The sequence below is a fragment of the Lagenorhynchus albirostris genome, chromosome X, assembly GCF_949774975.1.
Source record: "Lagenorhynchus albirostris chromosome X, mLagAlb1.1, whole genome shotgun sequence".
Lineage (NCBI taxonomy): Eukaryota > Metazoa > Chordata > Mammalia > Artiodactyla > Delphinidae > Lagenorhynchus > Lagenorhynchus albirostris.
Genome location: NC_083116.1, coordinates 64,563,297 through 64,574,552, shown reverse-complemented (window position 1 = coordinate 64,574,552; position 11,256 = coordinate 64,563,297).

Sequence of the window (11,256 nt, the reverse complement as noted above, 5' to 3'; positions counted from 1 at the left end):
AATCAAACTGTCAAAAATTAAATACAAAGAAAACATATTAAAAGCAGCAAGGGGGGCTTCCCTGGTGCCGCAGTGGTTGAGAGTCCACCTGCCGATGCAGGGGACGTGGGTTCGTGCCCCGGTCAGAAGAGCCCATATGCTGCAGACTGGCTGGGCCTGTGAGCCGTGGCTGCTGAGCCTGTGCGTCCGGAGCCTGTGCTCTGCAATGGGAGAGGCCACAACAGTGAGAGGCCCGTGGACCGCAAAAAAAAAAAAAAAAAAAAAAAAAAAAAGCAGCAAGGGAAAAACAACAAATAACACACAAGAGAATCCCCATGAGGTTAACTGATGATCTTTCAGCAAAAACTCTGCAAGCCAGAAGGGACTGGCAGGACATATTTAAAGTGATGAAGGAGAAAAACCTGCAACCAAGATTACTCGACCCAGCAAGGATCTCATTCAGATTTGATGCAGCAATTAAAAACTTCACAGACAAGCAAAAGCTGAGAGAGTTCAGCACCACCAAACCAACTTTACAACAAATGCTAATGGAACTTCTCTACGCAAGAAGTACAAGAGAAGGAAATGACCTTCAATAACTAACCCAAAACAATTAAGAAAATGGGAATAGGAACATACATATCGATAAGTACCTTAAATGTAAATGGACTAAATGCTCCCACCAAAAGACACAGATTGGCTGAATGGATGCAAAAACAACACCCATATATATGCTGTCTACAAGAGAACCACTTCAGACCTAGAGACACTTACAGACTGAAAGTAAGGGGATGGAAAAAGATAATCCATGCAAATGGAAACCAAAAAAAAGGTGGAGTAGCAATTTTCATATCAGACAAAATAGACTTTAAAATAAAGACTATTAGAGGGGACAAAGGACACAACATAATGATCAAGGAATCGATCCAAGAAGAAGATATAACAATTATAAATATTTATGCACCCAACATAGGAGCACCTCAATACATTAGGCAAATACTAACAGCCATAAAAGGGGAAATCAACAGTAACACAATCATAGTAGGGGACTTTAATACCCCAGTTTCACCAATGGACAGACAATCCAAAATGAAAATAAATAAGGAAACACAAGCTTTAAATGATACATTAAACAAGATGGACTTAATTGATATTTATAGGACATTCCATCCAAAAACAACAGAATACATATTTCTCTCAAGTGCTCATGGAATGTTCTCCAGGAGAGATCATATCTTGTGTCACAAAACAAGCCTTGGTAAATTAAAGAAAATTGAAATTTTATCAAGTAACTTTTCCAACCACAACGCTATGAGACTAGATATTAATTACAGGAAAAGATCTGTAAAAAATACAAACACATGGAGGCTAAACAACCAAACCAATCTAACAGAAACAAACAAAGATGCATGCAGAAAAGGAAAAAATAAAATAAGAAAAAGATAGAAAAACAAAAAAACCCCAAGAGAACAAACAAACAAAATAATTAAAAAATGAGAACAATCCAAAAGGGCTCAACTAACATTAAAAAAAAGCTGGAAAAACAAAAGAGAAAGCAAACAAGCAAATAAAATAGGAGAAAACATAAAATAAACATACAAAAACAATAAAAAAATGAACAAAATAAAATTTAAAGAAGAACCAAAAACACAAAAAGGAAAAAAATACACATAACAACGAAAATGTAAAATAAAAATAGGAAAATAAAAAATATATATATTTTAATGAAAATATTAAAATAATAATAAAAACAACCACAACACCAACAACTGAACAAAACGTAACAAGCAATAAAAGAATAATAGTAAGAAGAATATTCTTCTGGGGCCTCCTCTGTCAGTGTCCTTGCTCCTGAAGTGAGCCAGAGCCAATCCTTGCCTCCCTAGGAGGCCCTCCAGTACCTCTAGGTAAGTCTCTGGACCTGCTGTGGGCATGGTGGGACATGTTCAGACACTGACCTGACCCAATTTTTACATGTACTTGTCCTCAAAGTCCACTGCTGCTATGGTTAGACTGGTGGGAACACTCATTGCCTATTCAGGTATTCCACAGATGCAGGATTTACCAAGCCAATCTCAGGGATTTAATCCATGGCTTGTGTAGCTGCATGGAAATATTTCCATTCGTCTTCCTTAGTCACCCAGCCCCTGGGGCTCACCTTTGGAGGCTGGGGCTCATCTTTGGTTTTGACTCCACCTCTACATGTGCACCACCCTCAAATGTCTGTCCCACCCAGTCAAGAGGGTGCAAAAGCAGTGGCTAATTGGGGCACACTTATTCCCTCAGGTGGGGGAGGGTATGGCAGCCACATTTGGGGTGCACGCAAGTTGCCTAGGGCAAAGGGGACCAGCAGACAGTTGCAAAAGATTGAGGCATGCTTGCTTTTGTGGGAGTCCCTCCTACTGCCCGTTGAGGCAGGGACTGGCATGTGGGGGCAGCGGCAGCCTCGCCCCTTGCACGCCACTCAACAATGGTGCCCCATTTCCTAGGCAGACCACGCTTCTTCTAGGGGCATTCCCAGGCATGGTGCCCCTTATTCCCATCCCCTCTGTTGTATCCACACAGTCAACAGCAGTCCTCTCCCTGGATCCACTCTCTTAACCCCACGCTTTAGCACTCAGCCCTTGCCAGCACTGGCAGTTTTCCGTCTCAGGCAGAGACACCCAGTACTGATTCCCAAGGAGGCTTTGGGATGGGTGTTGCTCAGGACCCCAAAGCCTATGTGGGTGGAGGATGCCTTGGCTTGAGGGACAGGTGAGCCTACCCAGATGGGAGCCCCTTCCAGTACCTGTGGAGGCTGAAGAAGCCGGCAGGTGGTGAAAAGGGTTGTAAAGGCAGCCCCTCCCCCTGCACATGACTCAACAACAATGCCTTGCTTTTATGGTGTCCTGGGCTTTTCTCACAAACTTTCTTGGTTGTGCAGTTCCTTACTCCTGCCCCTTCAGGATGTCTTTCCACAGCCAACAACTGTCCCTTCCCTGGGTCTGTGCTCCAAACCCCACTTTCCAGCACCCAGATACCCCTGGCAACAGGCAACTCACAACTCACGCTGGGATGTGCAAAGCTGCAGCACAGACTATGCACACAGTCCTTACTTTGCCCTGCCTTCCACAGATCATCTGCTGCATTCTCTAAGACTCATTATATTTATTTTATATCTCCAAGAGTGCTCATCACTGTGCTAGGCATACAGTAGGCACTTTATAAAGACTTTTTGAAAGCTCTCATGATACTTACTTTAGCATTCTTAACCAATGTATTGTAGACTTGGGAGAAAAAAATTCAAGTCAGATTCTTTCAGTAATAATTTAAATAAGGGTGGTGTCTGTAATGCTTTTTAAGTTCTAAATTTGGAAAAATATATTGGTTCTATGAAGGTTCTCCCTGTTCTCAGCAGCACACATTGAGATAAGTTCCATTATGGGGGTTTAATATCTTGAAACAGCATCTATTCCACCAGAAGGAATAATGTCCCTGAATGCTAAATCCACTAGAGATAATTAAGGTATCCTTTGTGACAGCTGAGTGAGTACTATTTGGGGATTCAGAAGACCTGAGTTCTGGCCTCAACTTTGCTCTTATCTCCTTGTGTGTCTGGGCAAGACACTCTCCCTATCTGGGCTACAGTTTCCTCATCTGTAAAATTAAGGTTCGGGCTTACATGACCTCTATATTTATTTAAAGCTCTTGAAATTAGATTTCCAATTTATTTTATAAAAGGAATTCATGACTGAGCTCTTTTGTCCTTCAGATCTTCCATGTGTATTTAGAAATGAATGTACTTAAACAACCAAACTTCAATTATGGGTTTTGCACTCTCCATTGGTAAGACCTAAAAAATCACAGCAAAGTAGTAAGTATACTGAACTTTGAATCAGATTCTTGGATCCTTTATCTGGCTTCACCATTGACTCACTGTGTGAGTTAACTGTGTCATTTCACCTCGGACTTCAGTTTTCCTCTTGCCCAATGAGGGATACTGCTTGTCTCTCCCACGTTGTAGGGATTTTGTGATAATCTAATGGAATAACAGATGTAAAAGATCTTTGAAAAAGATAAGCTCTTTTTTTTTTCTTTTTTTTTTTTGCGGTACGCGGGCCTCTCACTGTTGTGGCCTCTCCCGTTGCGGAGCACAGGCTCTGGACGTGCAGGCTCAGTGGCCAAGGCTTATGGGCCTAGCCTCTCCGTGGCATGTGGGATCTTCCCGGACTGGGGCACGAACCTATGTCCCCTGCATCGGCAGGCGGACTCTCAACCACTGCGCCACCAGGGAAGCCCAAAAAAGATAAACTGTTTTAAAAATCTGAATTGATGTGGCACCTAACAACAGTAAAAACAATAATAATAATTAACACTTAGTATTCATCATACATTCTCACCACGTCAAGCACATGCTCTGTTATTTTGTTAAATGTAATTTTCTCAGTAAGGACTTTGCTGACCACTCTGTTTATAATTATACACCTCAACTCATGCTTCCATCCCCTTATTCTGCTTTATTGTTTATGGCACTTATAATCTGCTAACATCCTATATAATTTAATTCAATCTGTTATTGTCTGTCTCTGTTCACTAGAATGTATAATCCATAAGGAAAGGATTTGATCTGTTTTGTTCCTTCCTTTTCCCCCAACATTTAAAACTGTGGACTTATACATAGCAGACAGTCAATAAATATTTGTTGAATAAGTAAATCCTGCCAGATAAACCTGTTTTCTTCCCATCTATGTACATACAGTATCAGCTTCTGTGAAATCAACACCTTTTTTTTAATCCAGAAGAGTCAGTCTTTGTGCTATGCAGGTAGCCTGTTGGCAATCTTGTTATCTTAGAAGGTACTGAGGAAAGATGAGGCTTTTTCTTTAGACATAATCAGCCTTTTAAGGCCACTCTCCCACAAGGTTAGCCTTATGGTTAGGTGAGATAGGTAGTTATTCTCTTTTAGGGGGATTGCTTAATGTAATGTTTCACCTTGTGGTCCAAAACCATGTCTACCATGTATTAACTATGTGACTTTGATCATGGTACTAGAATATCTTCAGTCCTCTGTTTTCTCATCTTTGTGATGGAGACTACAGCAGTACTTTCCTCGTAAAGATTTTGAATGGCCAAATAGGACATTATACACAAAGCACTTAACCCAGTGCCTGGAACATTGTAAGAAACAAAGCAAAGAAATAGTAGTCTTATTTATGTGATGTCATTGGGGATGGTTTCTAGAAAGACTTCCAAGTCTCTCCTTCACTGCTGAAAGTATGTATGGCCTTCTATAAACATCCTTCAATCCCCACAAAATGCAAATTCCATAAGGCACTTATCTATGGAACCTGAGAATATATGTATACTCCCATGCCTGGGCGCTTGATGAGGAAGGGGAGTGGAGGAATATCAGGTGGAAAGGAGGCTAAAAATTCTGAAAATGCACTTCACCAACTTCACACAATTGAACTCGCTGGCCTTTATGATTGGAGCTTGGTCCATAGTACTTATGGAAATATTCCTAAGGCAAGTGCTTCACAATAGAGAGTTCTGGGATACTGGAATCCATGCTGTGATTTGGAAGCTTCTCTTCTGCCAACATGCTTTTCATGGATGCCAAATAAGTAGGCAAAAATCTTCCTTCAACAAACTGAATGAGTATATGCTGCATGCACTTAGGCATAAACTTCCAACCCTCCCTTGGATGAAGCTGTAATTCAGCAATATCACATCCCATTTATGGATGAGAGATAGTCTCTGGCTTAGAATTTCCTCCTGACTGATGATTTCCTTTGTCAGATGAAAGGAGAGGCTACCTTGGCTTAAACATCACCTCCTCAGACTGATTGATCACATGCAAAGGAAAATCAAATAAACTCCACCCTCACACAAGACATCAGTGGGGTGTCACATTTCAGGCTGGAAATCATACCCCAACAAGAGTGCTCTCCCCTGGGATGGCAGACACAGGCTACCACATGCCTATTTGGCTTGCTTCCAGATGGTGTGTGTTTGGAGCTACTCATGGGAGATCATTAACCTACATAGGAGACATTTGTTCCCTTTTGCTATTTCACTTAAGATAGAGCAGAGATGAGTTTCAAAGAGAATGTTTCCATCTATCCACAATGCCAAGGGACAAGTATTACCTGTTCTGCCTCCAAAACTGGATGGATATGAGCATAATGGAGTCAACTCGACCCTTGAAAGAGATGGTCTGAATGAAAATACAGCATAAAGTCACAAAGATGAGTTATTCAATTTACTCCTCTGGAAATTAATTAGGATACACACACACACACACACACACACACACACACGCACACATATTTAGAATGCTGTTTGTTCTGAATTAGAGGAGAGTGGATATGTATCCATGATTGGAAAGGATGTCTATAAATACTCCTTCACTTTTCTAGAGTATTTTACATGCATTATCTTGTTTAAGACAGACAACAGCACTGTGAGGTAGGTCAGACAAATCATACTCCATTTGGGGATTATCAAACTGAGGCTTAGGGAGGTTAAATGACCTGTCCAAAATCTTATGGTTAAAACTAAGATGAAAACCCCAGTATACAGACTTCTATCTTTAATATTTTAGAAGTCAGCTATGAATGAGTTTCTCACCACCTTTCCAAGTGGATCTAGGGGAAGAGTTGCTCTACATTGACTGTCATTCCCCTCTGGTAGACATTAACTTATAAGAACCAAATTATGCACTCTCATCTTCTTTTATTCATTCCCAGAACATCCATTATATTCTTTGGCATAAAGTATTAGCCAGGTAGCAGAAAATTACATATTCTCAGTATAAATACAAAGTGACAATTTAAAGTTCAAAAATCCTAGCAAAAGGACTAAATCTTTGTTTATTATTATGTTTATAAAGAACCAGTTGAAGGGAAAAAGCAAAGATCTAGAGAAAGTTTAATGTCTATGAAAAGCAAAGAGTGGAAGTGTCAAACTTAAGCAGCCTTAATGTTATAAGTTATGGAAGGAAAAGAAAAAAGATGATGAAGGCCCACACCCACTACAAATCTGAGTAACACATTAGTAGCCATAGCTCTGTTTCAGCATTGCCCTTATAGAGCCTTTCTTGGTATGCAGGCTCCTCTTTACCCACACCCCTTCTTTCAGTATCCTGTTTCCTCACTCTTGTCTTTTTACACTATGCCTGATCTCCCTGAGTGATACTTCATGTTTCCACCTCCAGTTCCCCGCTCCATCTAAGATACCCATTGCTTCTTGCTACCCTGTTCCCTTAACTCACTAAGGACTGTAACGTCCTTTCTCTCATAACTATTGAGAAAATAAAAAATAACTTGAATTGTAAAAATCTGCACCGCCATTTGTTGAGCTGGGATAACAGACACAGATAAAGCTAGCTGCAAAGTTAACAGGAAAGAATATTTTCCCAAAACTCATGTTGCAGCTAAAAAAATGTCCTAACAACTCCGTCTTTGAATGACTGCTGTTTTCTTACTGAGGAACATTGTTCTCTAAAATCATTGACTACCAGAAACTTCACTGTTAGGAATTATATGAATAAGAATGAAATATCCCACTATTGCCTGGAGGATCTAAGTCATTTTGACCAGAGAATCAGCCCTAATTTATGAACCAAGTGCCAGCTTCAGATAATTTTTCCACATCTATTTTAATTTTATTGGTTCCAAGGAAACAGGGCCCTGGTTCCACTTTCACAGTCTAGACCAGATGTTGATTCTTTTACACATAACCTTGCTTTGCTTTGAGCCTAAGAAAACATTGCTTCTTGCCTTATCTCTGCTCCACAATGTCTGGGGCCTTAGCTGGGAAGACCAGGTAGAAGCAACTCAATAGTTGGGATTTGGAATCATCTGGACATTGCTTTACTCACATGTACAGAGCCTGGGCTTAGATAATTCAACGACTAGAAATGCCAAAATGACTGCCTAGATGAGGCCTCTCCACTTGGCTTGGCTTCCTCATAGCAAAGCAGGCTCGAGGTAGTTGAACTTCTTAATTGATGGCTCTGTGCTCCAAGCATGAATTTTCCATTTAGTAAAGCAGAAACTCATGGCCTTTTATGACAGCCTCAAAAGTCACACAGTATCACTTCTGCCATACTCTGTTGATTGATGAGTCACAAGCCTGCCCAGACTCAAGGGGAGAGGACATAGATCCATCTCTCAGTGGAAGGAGTATTCAAGAATTTGGGGCCATGTTTGAAAATTGCCCCTGGGTGTATCAAGCACATAGTTTTGTAAAAAAGTGCTATGTTAGTATCTTTACAGCAGTTTCAAAGAAGAACCAGATGTGTCTCTTCACCTCAGGGATGATATATTCAAAAAGGATTTACTGATATCTTGCTGTGGAATATTACATATGTCACTTACCCTCTCTGAAACTTTTTCTTTATCTGAGTAATAAAATAATAAATTTTATCCATCAACTCCCAACCATTATAGAGTTAGAAAAATAAAATCAGGTCATCATGGTAGCCAGCCTCCAAGAGAGCTCCTAATAATCTCCACCTCCTCATTCCCTTATGTAGTCTCCTTCCACATTATACCAAGGTTAGTCTATATAGCCAATAACATACAGCAGAAGTGACAGTATGCCAGTACCATACTGTCTTGATTACTGTAGCTTTGTAGTATAGTCTGAAGTCAGGGAGCCTGATTCCTCCAGCTCCGTTTTTCTTTCTCAAGATTGCTTTGGCTATTTGGGGTCTTTTGTATTTCCATACAAATTGTGGAATTTTTTGTTCTAGTTCTGTGAAAAATGCCAGTGGTAGTTTGATAGGGATTGCATTGAATCTGCAGATTGCTTTGGGTTGTAGTCATTTTCACAGTGTTGATTCTTCCAATCCAACAACATGGTATATCTCTCCATCTATTTGTATCATCTTTAATTTCTTTCATCAGTGTCTTATAATTTTCTGCATACAGGTCTTTTGTATCCTTAGGTAGGTTTATTCTTAGATATTTTATTATTTTTGTTGCAATGGTAAATGGGAGTGTTTCCTTAATTTTACTTTCAGATTTTTCATCATTAGTGTATAGGAATGCAGGAGATTTCTGTGCATCCTGCTACTTTATCAAATTCATTGATTAGCTCTAGTGGTTTTCTCGTAACATCTTTAGGATTCTCTATGTATACAATCATGTCATCTGCAAACAGTGACAGCTTTACTTCTTCTTTTCCGATTTGGATTCCTTTTATTTCCTTTTCTTCTCTTATTGCTGTGGCTACAACTTCCAAAACTATGTTGGATAAGAGTGGTGAGTGTGGGCAACCTTGTCTTGTTCCTGACCTTAGTGGAAATGCTTTCAGTTTTTCACCATTGAGGATGATGTTGGCTCTGGGTTTGTCATATATGACCTTTGTTATGTTGAGGAAAGTTCCCTCTATGCCTATTTTCTGCAGGGTTTTTATCATAAATGGGTGTTGAATTTTGTTGAAAGCTTTCTCTGCATCTATTGACATGATCATATGGTTTTTATTCTTCAATTTTTTTATATGGTGTATCAAATTGATTGATTTGCATATATTAAAGAATCCTTGCATCCCTGGGATAAATCCCACTTGATCATGGTGTATGATCCTTTTAATGTGTTGTTGGATTCTGTTTTTGCTAGTGTTTTGTTGAGAATTTTTGCATCTATATTCGTCAATGTTATTGGTCTGTAATTTCCTTTTTTTGTAGTATCGTTGTCTTGTTTTGGTATCAGGGTGATGGCGGCCTTGTAGAATGAGTTTGGGAGTGTTCTTCCCTCTGCTATATTTTGGAAGAATTTGAGAAGGATAGGTGTTAACTCTTCTCTAAATGTTTGATAGAATTTGCCACTGAAGCCATCTGGTCCTGGGCTTTTGTTTGTTGGAAGATTTTTAATCACAGTTTCAATTTCAGTGCTTGTGATTGGTCTGTTCATATTTTCCAAATCTTCCTGCTTCAGTCTCAGAAGGTAGTGCATTTCTAAGAATTTGTCCATTTCTTCCAGGTTGTCCGTTTTATTGGCATAGAGCTGCTTGTAATAATCTCTCATGATCTTTTGTACACTGGTCAGAATGGCCATCATCAAAAAATCTACAAACAATAAATGCTGGAGAGGGTGTGGAGAAAAAGGAACCCTCTTGCACTGTTGGTGGGAATGTAAATTGATACAGCCACTATGGGGAATAGTATGGAGGTTCTTTTAAAAACTAAAAATAGAATTACCATATGACCCAGCAATACCACTACTGGGCATATCCCCTGAGAAAACCATAATTCAAAAAGAGTCATGTACCAAAATGTTCACTGCAGTTCTATTTACAATAGCCAGGACATGGAAGCAACCTAAGTGTCCATCAACAGATAAGGAAGATATGGCACATATATACAATGGAATATTACTCAGCCATAAAAAGAAAAGAAATTGAGTTATTTGTAGTGAGGTGGATGGACCTAGCGTCTTTCATACAGAGTGAAGTAAGTCAGAAAAAGAAAAACAAATACTGTATGCTAACACATATATATGGAATCTAAAAAAAGGAAAAAAAAAGGTCATGAAGAACCTAGGGGCAAGACGAGAATAAAGACACAGACCTACTAGAGAATGGACTTGAGGGTACCGGGAGGGGTAAGTGTAAGCTGGGACTAAGTGAGAGAGTGGCATGGACCTATATGTACTACCAAACATAAAATAGATAGCTAATGGGAAGCAGCTGCATAGCACAGGGAGATCAGTTAGGTGGTTTGTGACCACCTAGAGGGGTGGGATAGGGAGGGTGGCAGGGAGGGAGATGCAAGAGGGAAGAGTAATGGGGACATATGTATATGTATAACTGATTCACTTTGTTAAAAAGCCGAAACTAACACACCATTGTAAAGCAATTATCTTCCAATAAGGATCTTAAAAAAAAAAAAGAAGTGATAGTATGTCACTTCCAAGATCAGGTTATAAAATTCTTCATTTGGGACACTCTCTTCCTTGCTGGTTTCCTTTCTCTTTCTTGTATCACTTGATTTGTGAATGAAACAATGTTGTAATCAGCCTTATTGAGAAGTTAGCATGGCAAGAAAATCAGGCCTTCTGACAATAGCTATGAGTGAGCTTGAAATCTCATGAGAGACCCAGAGCCAGAATGATCCAGTAAAGCTGCTTCTAGATTCCTGACCTACAGAAATTGCATCATAATGTTTGTCTTAAGCTTCTCAATCTTGGGGCAATTTATTATGCAGTTACAGAAAATATCATGTAGGAGTACTTCATACGACTATAAAAGAGCATTCTTAAGCTGATGTAGATGAACAAGGCTATTTGGATG